Raw genomic sequence first — 16,635 nt, forward strand, 5'->3', positions numbered from 1 at the left:
GAAAAGCTGAAGATTAAAATGTTGAGGGATATGGTTTATGAAGGAGACGCGGGGTTGACCTAGAATGCGATGAGTCAAAGGCGTCGGAGTATAAAAAACATCTAATTGCAACAATGTTTCTTAAACGTTCTATAATGGAAATAGAATTCTCGAACCCTCAAAGGTCTGGTTTAAAAGAAGCCGTCATCCAATTATCTTTGTTTATGAGCTATTTTAGAAGAGGCATGTGTCTGGAAAGCGAAAGGCAACCTATAGCACTGATCGTCCCCCCCAAAAAACAATATGGTAATCAGTTGTCTTGCCCAACAGAACATACGAAGGAGTGTAGCAGCTGGTGCGCCATTTGCATAATCCTTTCCATGAGAGCCTATGACGTCACCCACTCGAGAGAAAAAGTCAAAGTGAAGAAGGGCAAGCCTAGATCCCTAATTATTGTAACCAATTTGCGACAGCAAACCAAATTCAAGCACTTGACTCGGATATGAGTGAGAGAGAGAGCTGGTCTTCATAATAATCTATAAGTCATTTGGAACCAAGAAGATTTGGGTCAACGGCAGCTGCAGAAATGTAATGCTGGCAAACATAGTAGGTTTTAAGAAACAACCTTCTTATGTATGTATATTTTTATTCTTACAGCCTTTCCGAATTATATTCAATATGATAATGGATTATACGATATCTGGACATTTAGCATAAATAAATATACAGTAACGATTTAATGGGCACCTTACATTGTATTTATTTATAGAACACCGGCATTTTCCATAGCGCTGTTACAACAGGAAGAGTGAAAATGAACATTAAATTGACGTGATACAAAATTGACAATATGATAAACATATGTTAAGACATAAGAGCAGAGCACAAGAGGCCCTGTTCTTGTGAGCGTACAATCCATTATGCTCCATGGCTCAGGGGCAGTATGCCTCCCCTCATACCCTGTTCACCTGCCTGGATGTGGTTGGAGATGTTTTGGGGCATGTACCTATTTTGGTCCAGCACTGGATCATGGACACCAGTTCCGCAAAACTGATCCTTATGTGCCACATCTGTCCACGTACATCACATAGACTATGAGCCAATGGGTTATGACATCATAGCCCAGGAACCTGAGAAGTCTACATGTGTGTGCTAATGAAGATCTAAGACCTTCTCAGCAGTTTTACCTGTTTCTTTTTTGGGGGCCACATAGGAATAAATCTGGCTGTAGGGGCAAAGATGTCAGCTCCCTGGGGATTAGTCACCTATTTACCTCTGCCCCTAGGTGTATAGCCATACTTTTGAGTAAAGTTGCAAATTTATTATTCTACAAGACATTATAAAAAAAGATTACAAAATTATTCTAAAAAAGAATGGCAAATCACAAAGGTAAAATTAGAGGAAGAAAAACTAGCGAATTATATTTTTGGAAGCAAGAAGAGGGATATTTTAGAAATAACGTTATTTGTTCGATTTCAATTAACTTGTTTGACTTGACTTAAAAGCATGTTTGTAGCTCCAGAATGATTCCCATAAATATGTTTTTTTGTTGTTGTTTTACTTTTTTAATCTTCCTCTCTATCTTTCTTCTGGGGGGAATTAATTCACCCTCTTCTAAAAAAAGACATCTTTTCAGCCTAAAACAGCATTGAGTGATAAATTGTTTCTAGTCGCATAAACCAGTCGTTTAAAAAAAACTTCTCGTGAATGATGCTGGAAAGGCACACTTCAGACATGTCACCGATTATAAATTGATTGTTATGGTTAATTTCACACACAATAGTGTTCTAGAGCCAAAGGGTAACCGGTGATCATATGAGTCGATTACAGCCGAGCCTCGCGTTCCATTCATATTTTATTTACATTTTGAAACCTGCCAGAAACAATATTCTTCTCTAGCTTGTCCTACGGTGAATTCCCATCTATGTTCTTTGGTTGTCTGCGGCGTGAAGTACTAATTAAATATCAGGTGCCTAAGCACCTCTTTAATTTGACATGTATGCTCCAGGCACTAGACACATGCAGCGTGATATGGGGGTGGGGAGGATATCAAATGGGAACATTGTATCAGCTCCTGGGTGACAGCTATTTGATCATGTAAGTCTGCCCCGGCTAAAGATGTTGGCTAATTAGTTTCCATTAAAACTTCCTAAGTAATCAGGGTTTAGTGCGGCATGAAGAACATAGGTTGATGTAGATTAATGGACAGTAGCCCATCCCCCACCCATATTCTACTTAGAATACGAATCCCACGTTATATCTTTTGTATCTGCTCCGTCGTAGGTGTCATCGATGAACCAGAAGGGCCTCGGAAGTTTTTTGGGTTTTTTTTATTCAAAAGTAAATATTTTTGAAAAAGGATGCGTTTTACGTGTGTATTGTAATAAATGAACCTTTGCTTTGATTTCATATGTAAAAAAGGTAACAAAAAACAAGAAATATCGAATTCCTTGGCTGAAGTAGAACTCCTATGTGTTATACAAAAGGAGTGAAAGTGAGATCTTTCTTATACATAATGATTTATACCCAAATGTTCTAATATTGTTCAAGAATCTGTGAATAACCCCAATTCGGGATGTTAAGATTTGGGGATTTCTGTGAAAGTAAAATATATACATAATATAAAATAATTTCTAATATAAAATGAAAAACTCACCTATATTTAAGTGAATAAATATTAGAAATGAGCCAGTTTTTTTATATCCTTCTGCGTGGATGGAGGGGATTATAATTTTTTTAGCAATATTTTATTTATATTTATTTCATTTATTTAGCATTTTCTTATTATTTAAGACTCAGTTTTGACTTAGCAATAGTATAAAACAGCTAAATAATTTAATACATACAAATAAACCAAAAGTTTGCTTTTGAAAGCTTTGAGAGTTTTACAATTTGTTGCATTGATAAATCTGAAGAAACAATAAAAAAAGTTTATTTTTGGGGGGGTTTTGAAAAATATATTAAAATATTCAGATAGGAATATAAAGTGATTATATCCTTTATAGCCTTTACTGCTCTTTAAAAATATAAGAAGCAAACGTGAGATGCTTTCTTCTTCTCCAAAGTGGAGGAGGCCAATTTGAACACCTGTGAAGTATTTACGGTACGCTGATGATCTACAAACATTTGGGTATAATTTACGTGAAACCAACCTATTTCATCCACCGGGGATTCTCTGAACGCAACGTCTTCATTTGAATATGTAGATTGATTAATACGAGGATGAGAGGTTTGAATATTGTAGAATGTCTGTATGTAGTCAGTCTGGTCTTTGGGGCCGGAAAACAAAGCTATAACACGGAGAAGCCTAAACCGTTTACATATATAATGAAGACATTGTATCAAGTGGCATGGTGGCCTGAATGCTAACCAAAATTTTTTTACAATTTGTGATTTTTGGCCTGTATTTTTCGTACCAAATAAATGCTGGATTGAAACTGAGGGAGTCGTTAAATGGGTTTAATTTTTTCAGGTCACTAATCATCATAGAGCCCATGAGTCTGACCACTCGAAGGCAACCAAACCTTCACTCGCCATCTGAATGCCAACTGGCACCTCTGAGGCCCGTTTCTTCAAGATTCAGCCATGCTCAAGAGGTAAACGTTGGTCCTTAACCATGTACATATTTAGGATTTTTGCAGAAGACACTATTTGAGTTGGATACTATTAGAGTTACTCCTGAAGTCTGAGATATCATGGTGTAGAGGTTGAAGTCACCAAACCAAGAGGCAAAGATGTTCAACAGAGTGCCAAGTTGGGCCAAGTTCGTGCACAGACACCATAGTCTCATTCTCACTTTTTTCTCAATTTCCCAGGTTTTACACCCACAACCCCATTCTACCCACGTTCCAGCTATTTCTCACTTGTTTACACTAGAAGACAAAAGGGACAAAAACCCTCTTTGTGCTAATGGTCATCTAAGACCTAAACTTGACCACGGCTAAGGCAGACACCAGGTTCTCTCTTTCTGTCTCACATGTGATTTTGGGCTTACACATTGTGTGCAAAATCTGAACTTGTTAATATACGTGCCCATGAGCTATGGTCAATACATCATGAGGACCTCAATCCAGGTGGATTCCAGAAAAAGCCACTGATGTACTTAACAACTTCTCTCTAAAAGATACCAGGTTGATAGCTTGGTGGGACCGTTGATGCATCAACGGAACCCATCAATTCACTCGCGTCCCTTAAAAAACTTACTTTACTGGCTGATTATTTGGTAGAGTTTCTGGGGAAAAAAACAACTAAATAACGGATTTAATTCCTCAAAGTTTGTATATTTTATTTGTTGGAAAAGAAGCTAGAATCAAAATGAGCTAAATTGGATAAAAAAAAATGCAAGCTTAAACGGCTCGGACCAGATGGTGCTAATTTCGCACCATTTTTGTCTTTTCAGTGTAAAACATATAGCTTGTTGTATCAAGAGACACAAGAGAAATCCTTGTCTATTCTGACACCAGAAGACAGATATTTTTCTTACTTAGTGCAAGTAGGTGATGACACGGTGCAAACATGCCACGGAGAGTTGATATATAATTATACTTTCAAATTTGCATACCTATATGTAAATGATCATAAATACACAGACTTGTTGGTTTTATACAAGCTTTCATACAATGGAATGTGATATTTCACTTCAAAATATCCTAAACTTAATTTACACATTTGAATTAACAATCACAAACAGTCACTGAACCCCCGAGGTGTATTTTTCCCATAATATCTCTGGATTTGTCATTAAAAATCTGTCATCTATTATACATTACCAATTATAAGCTAATTTGCCTTCATTACACGGGATATAATGTGTGTATTTTATGCAAAGCTTCTGGAATCTTCTTGAGAAGGATCAGCTTAATGCAGCTTAGATGTATTATATATATAAATATGAATAAAGGTGCAGATCAATATCTATCTATCTATCTATCTATCTATCTATCTATCTATCTATCTATCTATCTAACTATCCATCCATTATCTATCTGAACAGGTGTTGGCTCTAGCCTAGTGTTAGGATATGGACACCAACAAGCACAACCGGACTGGCCATTTTTCATACCGGCATATGCCTGGTGGGCTATTGGCCACCCAATCTTCTGCTCCAGTGGCAGATTTGTTTCTCCCGCGGTGCAGCCACTGGGTTCATCTTTGTCATCAGGAGGCTGTTGGCCTTAAAGTGCCAGGGCTGCTAACAAGGCCTTTCGTTAAAATGTGTGCGCAGCGGCAAGTCGTCCATCAGACACTAGACACCTGCCTAGGGGCCCCTGATCTCCGGGGGGATCCAGTGCACTAATGGGGTAATCTGTCGCTACACTGTCATCGTCTACATAGCAGTAGCTGCACTGTTATAATTACACATTACAATTGTGTGCGCACCTTGGAGCCCATGAGGGTATTAATCTGGCACTGTTTGGGTGAAATGTATCTCGTTACATACCATAGCTGGGCATAAGAGGGGAGGAAGGAAAAAAGAAACAAGAGGGGTAGGAAAACAGTGAAACAAAATGATTGTATTCCTGGGGCAAATTGATACATTTATTAATACATTTGTTATCAATCAGAAGAAAAATACCATTGGATTCCATGATAATTGCTCAGAGTGAAGGAGCTCTGTGAGTTATGGACGCCGGAGGAGGAGCTCTTACATATGGACACCCAAACTCTTGAGTCTGCACAAAAGTAAAGGTTAGTATAAAATTCTAAAATAAAACATATAATAACATAGACTTTTATATAATATGTTCATTAAACTATAAAGACTCGACTGCTGTCACTATAGAACTCAATTATATAAAGCACGGCATTTTACACAAAAAGACTTATTTGCCAACATTTTGGACTCTATTGGAATTCTTAAAAGAATTTACACTTTTAATGTTTGTTAATAAATTATTACAAAAATGATTGGTTAAAAACTCGTTAAAATTACCCAGTACCGTATTAAAGAATAAAAAAAACTTTTAAGAGCCGCTATTGGCTGCCACGCGTTCCGTGTACGTCTTGATTATGCCGCGTGCTCCCTTAATGGTAGGTTTTTACCCCTGCAATTTAAATATAACCCCCCCCAAACAATTGAGTTTTTTTTGTTTTTTTCTAGCCATTTTAAACACCAGGAATGTAACAATAAAAGTCTCCACTTGTGATGCACTACAAGGTTAACGAGGAATAAAGATTTCTTGGAAGAAATGCAAAACATATGTAATAATTTCCTAAGATTGTTTAATGGTTACTGAAATAAAGGTTTTCAGATTCCGACGGAGCCCGCATATATTGTCGGCACGACCATAATCTTTTGTTAACTACCTGTGAAAGCCACATGCTTCCTTCAAATTGCGGAGCATAAACAATGTGATACAGGCTGCCATTAATACATTTTTTTTATTTTATTTTTTTAAGAAAAGGAAGGGATTTTAAATCCATTTGTTTATGGCTGTTAGTAACGTCGGTGCATACCGCAAATTTAGCTTTATTGTTTCGGGAAAAGGCGAGAACTTAGCTTAACTGATATGACATTTATGTACTCGATAAAAATGCGCAGGAGGTAGCGGCGAAGTTGTGCGGGTAATCAAACAAATGGAGGCGGCTATTTGCATTTTCATTTGTGTATTCAAAAAAAATATCTTGGTGGGGGGGATGCCCAACTCAAAGTTTGATACATTTTATCTTCTAGATTCCCAACATATTTTCGACAACCAACGTCTGGGAAAGGTGAAATAGTCCGAAGGGTTAATAAAAGGCGATCCGTCACGTTTCCGAAATCTTACATTTTACAATTGTATACCCTAAATAGACCTAAATTATCTTGTTTGGAGATTAAAATAAGCAATTTATAGGCATTAAAATTCAATTTATGTCTGTCACATGGGAGCGGCCATCTTGACTTCTTGTCGTTGGGATCTGCGTGAGGATATCTTCCAATTAGGTTATCACTCTGCTGTTAAGATGCTGACTGATGCTGATTGGTTCCCGCTGTCTTCGCAAGGGTTTAATTGGCGGGGAGCGAACTTCAGGACAGGAAATTGATTAAAGATATTGGTTCTGAAGCCATTTCAAAGAAAAAATGGCGCCCAAGTTGACTGTGAACGTATTAACTTTGGTATATTTCATATAATTCATATTTAAGCTTCCTGCATGTCGTCATTATGAATACACGTGTTTAGACTGTTTAGATACACGGGGCTTTAAATACATAAATTCCACCAGGATTATTATTTTTTTTCAAAGTTATCAATGCTTTCAAAAATTTCAACATTTTAAAAAATGTAATTTTTTTCAACGTGCGCACATGAGAAAACAAAACGTGATTGAGTGACGAATACCAGACGCATCTCCTTTTTTGACCAAGTTAAAAACAACAGCCATTTTGGTTTGGTTTTTGGTTTTTCCGGCTTGCTTGTGTTTCTTAACTAAAACTGTTTTTTTCTCGTAAAATAGTATGATTTATAATTGCTTTTTAGCAGGAAGACTCCCCCTCCCCCTTTCAAACACAATGATTAGATAAAATAACAGCTGTTTCAATAAAAGTTGAGAGACTGTGAAGATTGTGTAGTTATAACAGCGAAAATATGGATATCGTAATACTTGTTACAATTTCTCGATCCATTTTTAACACATCCGACGAGTACATTCAGACAGACTAATGCTAAAAAAAAAAAAAAGTACATTTTCTAAAGCTCAGATTCCGTTCGGAGGACTTTTAAATTGGAACCAAAATTAGTCCGATTTTTCATTCTGATAATTCCGACGATTCACTAATTCTTTACAGGTCATTGAACAGCTGTACATTAAAGGAAAATGCTTAATGTTCAAATTTCACACTTTTCTCTGTTTTTGAAAAATGTTGCATATCATTTGCAAATTAGGAGAGACATGTTACATTTATAGAACATTTATTTAAAATAATCGAAGAAATAAGATGTGAATGAACACTGTGTTCAATGGTGCTTTGAAACCGATTACCATTTATTTCCAAGACAGAAATATATATATATTTATATTTTTTTGCATTTATTTTTCTAGGTTTTTTTTTTTTTTTTTAAAGCCCTTTATGGTCAATGACATTATTTTTATGATAATGGAAAATTTCTATTAAATAAAAAAGAGTCAGTCTAATGAAGAAGTTTGCTTTTTCTTAACCCCCCCCCCTCCCCTAACCTCATGTAAGTGTTACAAAATATCTGGATCAAAAACACGAGACGAACAGAAAATTTTAAAATCTATTTTGATTAACTTAATTGCTACAAAGCCTAATTTTTATGCTGTGTATTTCACTTGAAAGAACTTTCTACCTTGATCAGATTTAACATTTTCCTGCAGCTTATTTGTTGAGTTGAAATAATTCGAGGGTCAGAAATGTCTTTTTAGAATATAAGTGTTATTAAGTCTTGCGTTGTTTTACAAATTGGTACTGAGATTAAGGGTTTTTTGGGTCGATTTTTAACGGGCAGCATCTCCCACCAGGAAATATCCATTGGCCCAGAATTAAGACACTCATTTAGGGTTTTGGGATTTTTTTAACCCTTATGTGTAATTCACAGTGTTAGAGTTGGTCACCGACATTGTGCTGCGTAGGACCGAGAATGAAATGCTGCCCCCTCCAAAGAAGGACTCGACCTCCCATTACCGTGGACCAGCAGTGCTCGGACCAAACGATTCGGATAACCACCGATGGACACATCTGATTGGCAGGGCTGCTTCACAGGACAAAGTCCTTCCCATTTATTGTAAGAGGACAGAGTGATGTCTGTTGTGCATGTGACTTCTGTATGCAACAGAAGGGAAAGGTCATGCAAATACAGGGAAAAGGAGTAGGGCGCCATAGATTGGTGCTTTGTCCAGTGGACCCATCAGGACCCATGGTAGGGTAAGAGGGCAACAGTAACAATAAACCACGTTGTTATAGCGCTAGACATTTTCCTGTTTTACTGGAGGTGATCCCACTGTGTATCATCTTACATATGGTGGAATTGATTTAAAAATCCCCTCCATTATTCCCCCATTATGGTGTATGCGGGAGCCGCCATCTTGCTGCCCCGTCACATGATATAAATCACCCTCAAATATCACACACCCCGAAGATATCTGTGATAATAGCGTTACGGAGGGACCTGCGCGGCTGGAAACAATCTCTAGCGCTAGAGGCTCATGCGCCGTCCGCTAAAACACTGCGGGGAGAGAACAGGAAGCGGCTTCCAACTTCCTGCTCAGGCTGACAGAGGAAGAGAACAGAAAGCAGCTTCCAACTTCCTGCTCGGGCTGACGGGAGGATTCAGGTGCAGCTGCATTGCGGGATCATGGGAAATGGAGAGGAAATTGCATGAATCCTGTGGCTATGGCTTTGGTGGAGACAGATTTTATATCAGAAGTGATAATTATAAATTTGAAAAAACTTTTAAAACTGGAACATTATATAAGTAAATAAAAAAAAAAATACAAGCTAGATTTGGTCATGATTTAATCCCAGATGTGATAATTCTCCTTTAATCATATTATTAAAGGATATTTTTAAAAATAAACAAATAACAATATCCTTATAAATGTGTTTAAATATTATTAATAATAATAATTAAAAGAAAAATAATAATAATGCAATCAAATATAATCTCTCGATGATTTAGCGATAACAAAGGATAACTCTGGCTTGAGTGGCATGCGTCTGATGGAAACGCATCTCCCGTGCTGCCCAAAGACAGCCTGATCCACAAAGCCTTTGAACTATTTTAGTTTCATGTCTCTGATAATTAAAGAGCAATGACCTTCTCATTAGCGAACAGAGAATGATTATCATTGTCCCTTATATTTATTAATGGATGCAAGCTACACATATGATTTGCGGATATCAAAGCAATTTTTTTCCCCCCCTATGTTATTTATTAGTGTAAAAATTATGAAAACACACAGAAAACCTTTAGTTTGAATTGCGAGTGTTAATATATGCAGGAGCCAATGAGTAGCTCTTCTTTCTTCCTCTCTTGTATCTTAAATTTTTCATTACAAATTTCCGAGGCTTCAAAGTAACATCTCACAGCCAGGACCCTTTTTTCTCCTTGTGCACGACAAAGAGCTGTCAAAATGTGTCCCTGTGTTTGTTAGTGTATTTCGCTTTATTCTCTCATTTAAATGTCAAACAACTTAAGCTTAAATAAAGTATCGGATTCTTCATCTGCCGCGTCTCAAAAGAAAAACAACAGCACAGAAGGCATATAAAAAAGGCCTAATTAATGTTTCTCATTGATTTTGTTTTAGCGTGATGTATTTTATGAAAAAAATATGAATCCAGAAGCACTCTCATTATCATCATTAGCGACTCTGTGTTATCTGAAAACAGCTCATTCTTTGGGATTTTATAGGGCTTACAAACCACCGCAGATACTCCTTAACAATATCTTACACTCACACCATGTCGGAGGGGCATTTAAGTCACATATTACGAAATTCATTTTTATATACCCCTTGATACTAACTATACTCAATACTAACCCAGATCTGGTCAATTGGAGTGTTCTGTAAACATGTATGTTCCGAGGTTTCGTCCAAATCTGGCCAACTGGAATCCTTGGAAGGCCATGTAACTCAATATTACAAGATTCCGGGTGAAAATGTATATCGATTGCCTGGTGACAATTGGTAAGGTTTAGCTGGATTCAACTCCGTTGACCAGACCTCCTGGAGGGCTTCCGCAAAAGGGTAGAGCCTCCGCGCACAGCCTCTCCCCGATTGGAGGAACGAGGGAGAGCCTGCCCCTGCGGGGTGCGCCGTGGCTCCGCCCTTTTGTGGAAGTACTCCAAGTAATGCAGACAGGTTCGCAGAGAAAGAGAGGTGCAGAAACACTTCTCTATCTCCATGGATCCATCTGCATTATTCTGGAGGCCTGATTAACGGAGCTGATACCAGGGAGAGGCCGACTAAGACAGAAAGAAAGAAGACAAAGAAGAAAAACAAGAAGAGACAAGAGAAGAAGATGGGGAAAAGGAGAGAGAAACACGGAAGTAGTAAGAGAGACATTAGGAGATGGAGTGTGAGAGAGCGTGAGAGAGGCAGGCAGTGAAAAAGAGAGTGTGAGTGTATGTGGGGGGTGACAACGAATGTTATTTCTGAATGGAAAAAGCTCTCCGAATTTCACTTCAAATTGTTCGTAAATGAATGGACCCAAAACAAAATGAAAAATGTATCTGAATCATTGTTGGTCCATTTGCTCAAGTCTAATTTACATATTTAAACTTGTTACAGTAAGCATTCCAGTATAAGTCATGGTGTATACTGCATGTTGTGCTCTGTTTGGTTGTTTTTTTTAATATCCAGCATTTTGATGATTTGATAAATATTTTTGTAATTAACATTTTGCAGGAAAGTAAGAGGTGATTGAACTGATTGCCCAAAATACCCAATGCAAAAAGATTTTCATAAATGGAAAATGTTTTTTTTTTTTATTTTTTATTTTTTTTTTGTTTTGAATTGAGCTAAAATTATATCAAGCAGTTAGTTCACTAATAAATATCTATATCATTATATGCGTGTCAAGCACCAGGGTAATTATCAGGCTTCCAATGAAATATTATTAATTATCCCTTTTAATTGTTTTCAAGATTCTTTTCAATAAAAAGCTGCCAGAAAAATAATTTTGATGTGAAAATTAAGTGCACATCCTGTCAACGTATTTTTTTTTCTGGAACAATGTTTGACATTCTATTTTGTTTTCAGTATAAACTGAGGATGAAAGCCATGATAGAAGAGGCTGTTTGAAAAACTCATTTATGTCAAAGGTAAAATTGTATTTATTTATTTTTTATTATGGCTCCTTTATAACCCTGTCAATACACCGAATATCAGACTCCACATCACTGTTTTTTACTGCCTTAAACTGAAATTGATGAAATATATATATATTACTGTATACAGCGCTGGGGGTTATATTACTGTATACAGCACTGGGGGTTATATTACTGTATACAGCGCTGGGGGGTTATATTACTGTATACAGCGCTGGGGGGTTATATTACTGAATACAGCGCTGGGGGTTATATTACTGAATACAGCGCTGGGGGGTTATATTACTGTATACAGTGTTGGGGTTATTACTGTATACAGCTCTGGGGGTTATTATTGCTGTGTATACAGCCCTGGGGTAATTTTTTCCAAGGGGCTTCTCCTTTCAGTAGGTTATATTTTGGTTTTGTAGCAGACAGTATATATACATCTATAGAAGAACATTTGTCTAAAAACAAAGCAAAAATTGCATGTCTCTAAGCATAAATAGGGTTAGTAATAAGAACAGTTAAAGTTGAAATGTGTCACCTTGCGGTGTATATTGTCTCGTTATCTGCTCCCTTTCATCTTCTCAATGTATGCAAGAATTCTGTTTGTTTCATCAGTAAAGCAATAGATTCTACATTCCGAGTTACATCCCCATAGCTCGCTCCCCATTGGCAGAGCTGTCAGCTATATTTTTTGATGGTTAATAACGTTACCGCAATCGCACAAATTCATTTAGAGACCTAACTGTAAATCAGTAATAATTTAATACTTAAAGTGCGTTAATGTTTTGTAATATTTTTTCTTTATTGGGAACACAATAGTGAGGTCATCCGTAATAAAGATATTAAAACCGAGTCACCTGCTAGCATTTCATTTCACACAAACAAGCCATTAGCAGCAGATAAATGAAAGTGCAATTTTTAAAATATTATGTTATGGCAATAGCTTGGTGACACTATAAACCATTCTCTATAAATTATACATAACTCAAAGAAAACTGCATTCCGCATTAAGATCCCAACAAGGAAACTCTGAATTAAAATGGAATATTTAACTGTGAACGCAGGTATAAATCATAATATTGTGGAAAGAATGCTTACTGGACACAACCCATAATGGGGCAATCATTTTTAGGACTATGCGGGTGCAGTATAAGCTTATTATCAGCTCGTATGTCATCGCTCACAAATCAAGAGTTTAGCAGAACATACTCCCCCCCCCCATTAATATAGATGTTCTTCTACCTGGAAGAATAAACCAAAGGGATAAGTGGCTATAAGTCTAAACATTTGGCCTTAATGTAACGGTTGAAGGTTTGGCTTCTTTGGGTCCTCCTCTTGATTGACTGAACAAAGAAGGCAGATGGTGGTAGAAGTCTAGCTTCATCTTGTAGATATGATGTCATATTCTATGGATCCCTGCAACTGAACCAACAATAGAACCAAAGGAGTTCTGGAAGTCACATGGACGGTGTTACCTTTCTAGTAGATCAAGTTTAAGGTTGGGCAAAAATAGACCTTCTGAGTCTTCATTGCACTGGCAACATTATATCGGGCTCACAAATCCAGTACTGGAATGAAATAAGATAAACAAAGATCGACCCTGGCATTGGCCAATGTTGGCCAATGCCATTCTTTAGAGCCGTCAAGCAGAAAAAAGTTCCCCTCTTGACCTCTGTGGCCCACATGAGAGACATCATCCCCCGAAGACTGGCGAGAGGGTTAAACAGACACAGAGGAAAACAATTTATGTCACTATTACCCTTGGTTTTTCTCTTTGCTCTTATTATGTATTGTATGTGGCTTTTTAATCTTTCAGTTCGGATGCTTTATGTAGATCAATTATATTGTTTATCCTTTTGCTGCTTTTATTTCCAGGTGATCCATCTGCCAGAAGAGCTTTTAGAAAAGGAAATACTTTTTCTCGTGTTGTCATCGCAGTAATCTCCAGCGCAGTCCTACGACTACATGCGACTTTAGGCAAACACTTACTGTCAGCGCCACGTCTGATTTCAGCAAAGGCATTTCAGAACGTCCTTTTCAGGAGACTCAGGATGCTTCCCAAAGATAAAAAAGGGATGTGTGTTCTCGATTCAACACCATTTATCGATTTGGTTGAAATAAAGAATATGTTAAAGAGCTGGAGCTGAGAGCCCTGCTTACTTCAGTTATAGTATTAGAAGATCATGAGTAGAGATGAGCAGGGGGCAGACTGGGTTTAAGTAGGCAGCCCTGGAGCTTTAAAGCCAGCCGCCACCTGATAACGTAAGTGTGACTGACTGCTAGATATGGTAGAGTGGCAGATTGGGTGAGTGTGTGCTGCTGTGGGTCAGCGGCCCGCAAGGCATTTGCCCGTTGTGCCACATGGCCAGTCTGGGTCTGGAGATGAGTAGAAGCTGAAGAGCGATCAAAGCTTAGCGACCATTCCAAATATAGACCCCAACCTTTGCATTGAAGAAGCTTCAAGGACCCACCACACGAGGGCGATAGAGCTCAAGTTCCATATCGGGTCTGGTTAACTTTCCTCCCTCCCTGACTTGACCCCAGCTTTTCCCTGCCTCGTCAATGAGATGATTAGTTCCGTTCTATACTTTTAAGCATGACACATCTTTTTTGTTGAGAATGTCTTTGCTCACCTCTATTGAGCAGTTCAGAAACTTTGCCGTGCTTTACTGTATCATTCTAACAGCCGAAATGAGCTATCTTCATCAAAGCCAACGACTGCCAATGTCTTTAAGCAACTAGTAGAAAATACCTTACAAAAGGGTTAGATTTTTCTAAAGCCTCTCTTTTCTCTACTAGCATTTGTGATGCTCGTCTTCACATTACCATCTTTGAAGCGATACAACGGCATAACATGTTAACTAAACCTTGTTAGGGACTCCGCAATACTGGAATGGTCACCATCGCCTTTATTATACCCATAAGCTTCAGTATGTTAGCATTTAGTTCCCTGCTACAGTTTTACTCATTATCACTTTTATTCTTTCATGATAGAACTCCACACTGAGCAGCGCGAGCAGCCAACGAGGAACCATATGGTAATTAAACAGTCCAGATGGGAAATATATTCATTATTCTCCAGAAACTAAATAGACAGAGAGATAGACGGGGTTATTGATTAAAGGGAATGCGTGCCCCACTGCTATTTTTAATCCAAGAATTAAAAGGATCATGTTTGTTTCGCTGCTTTTAATTATTAAATACGCCATGGCACTGCTGTTTTGCCAACAATAAGCACAATAGGACTCTAATGATAAGAACTGTAAGATTAATAAATGCCGGGGCTAGAAACAAAGGGCTATCAGTGTATTGGGCTAATGCTTTTTATCCAGCAGTGTCCGCACGTTCCATTAGAAACCGCAAAGTTCTAAGACGACAATAAAGGGAAACACCGGGTTCTGCAAAGTTCTAAGACAACAATAAAGGGAAACACCGGGTTCTGCAATGTCGGTGGGAGAATGTAAAGCTTGCTTTAGGGCTGTTGTTGTGTCAAGCTAATTAAGATTTGTCTCTCCTGTTAGCTTTATCACTAGAAGTTCCTGCACATTCCTTGTAAAGTCATGGTTTGATGTCATAGAAAAGAACTCAAGGATTGACACAAGAAGTCCTGCATTCTATCTTCTTTCCAGATATGGCTATTTTTTTGCCCAGCTATAATGCCAGGTATTAGAGATGGGTGATAAGTCCCATCTTATGCTCTATCAATTCGAGCCCAGCCTCAGGTGTTAACAAGAACAAAAAATAAGTCTAAATCTGTGCTTATTCTTTCTCCTTTCTTGAACCGGTGTCTAAATATTATACTCTTGTCTAAGTTATTCTTGAAACAGTTTCTCACACGTTTGTTGCACACACAGTCAATCACATCAATAAATGTCATCTTGAGTATGAATGGAGCCCCTATCAAGGACATGTTTGTAGGTTCCTCAAAGCCTCAAATGTTCTCCAAACCGCATCATCCTCTCTGCAGCCCTCCGGGCCTCTCCTCTCCCCTGATTCCTCTCCTGTCCTCCATCTTTTCCCTTTGACAGGTGGGTTCTTAGTAGATGGAGTAGAACAAAAATGCAATGGCTGTTGGACACATCGGTGAATCACTGTTGGTCCATGAGGAATGGATGAGCAAACTCAACCTCCTAATAGATTGCAAGCTCATACGATCAGGTCCTACTTCTCACCTGCACTTATCTGTATTAATGTTACTACAACATCCCCTTTGTGCTAAAAAAAATCCTTGGGCTCTATGAATAAAGTCTAATAATTAAATATGGCCCTGATGGTCTTTATAAGACATCTTCTGTCTATCTTGTTAAATACTTTCAACTTTATAGTTTAGGAACATAATTCCGGTTAGTGTTGCTGCCATGTTCCTTTTTTTACCAGCATAAAGTCACACAATGAAAAACTAGTTTTATCAAAAGCAAACTGCGATAACAAAGCTCAAAAAAGCCAACATTTCCATGCTGTGAGCTTGTTGATACAATATAACAACTTTTAGGTAGGTTGTCCAATTCCAGAGAAATTGTTTACAATGTATTTATTTAGATAAAGAAAAGAAGATTATTTGAGTGTCACTAGGGTTCAGAAAAAGTTCAGATGTTCCTTTAACCATCAAAGACCGCGATTAGCAAGAGACCAAGTTTCTCAGTAAAATATCCCATTTATTTTCTATCATCAGCTCCAGAGCTTTGTGGGGGGAAAACATGTCTTATATATATTTTTTTCCTGTACTGCTAATGTAATGGGCTCTTATTTTCTACATTTCCAGGTTTCTTGGGAAAGCGATGGTGTTTCTTTGTAAATCCATTATGTCATCTCAGGTCAGAAATTATAAATGACAACCAGTCCCAAGATAAAGAAAGGAAAGTATTATTTTGTGGAACAAGCAGGGGTTAAATCACAT

This window comes from Sceloporus occidentalis, unplaced genomic scaffold, assembly GCF_023333645.1.
Source record: "Sceloporus occidentalis isolate IW3139 unplaced genomic scaffold, rSceOcc1.0.p SCAF_235, whole genome shotgun sequence".
In the NCBI taxonomy this organism is placed as follows: Eukaryota; Metazoa; Chordata; class Lepidosauria; order Squamata; family Phrynosomatidae; genus Sceloporus; species Sceloporus occidentalis.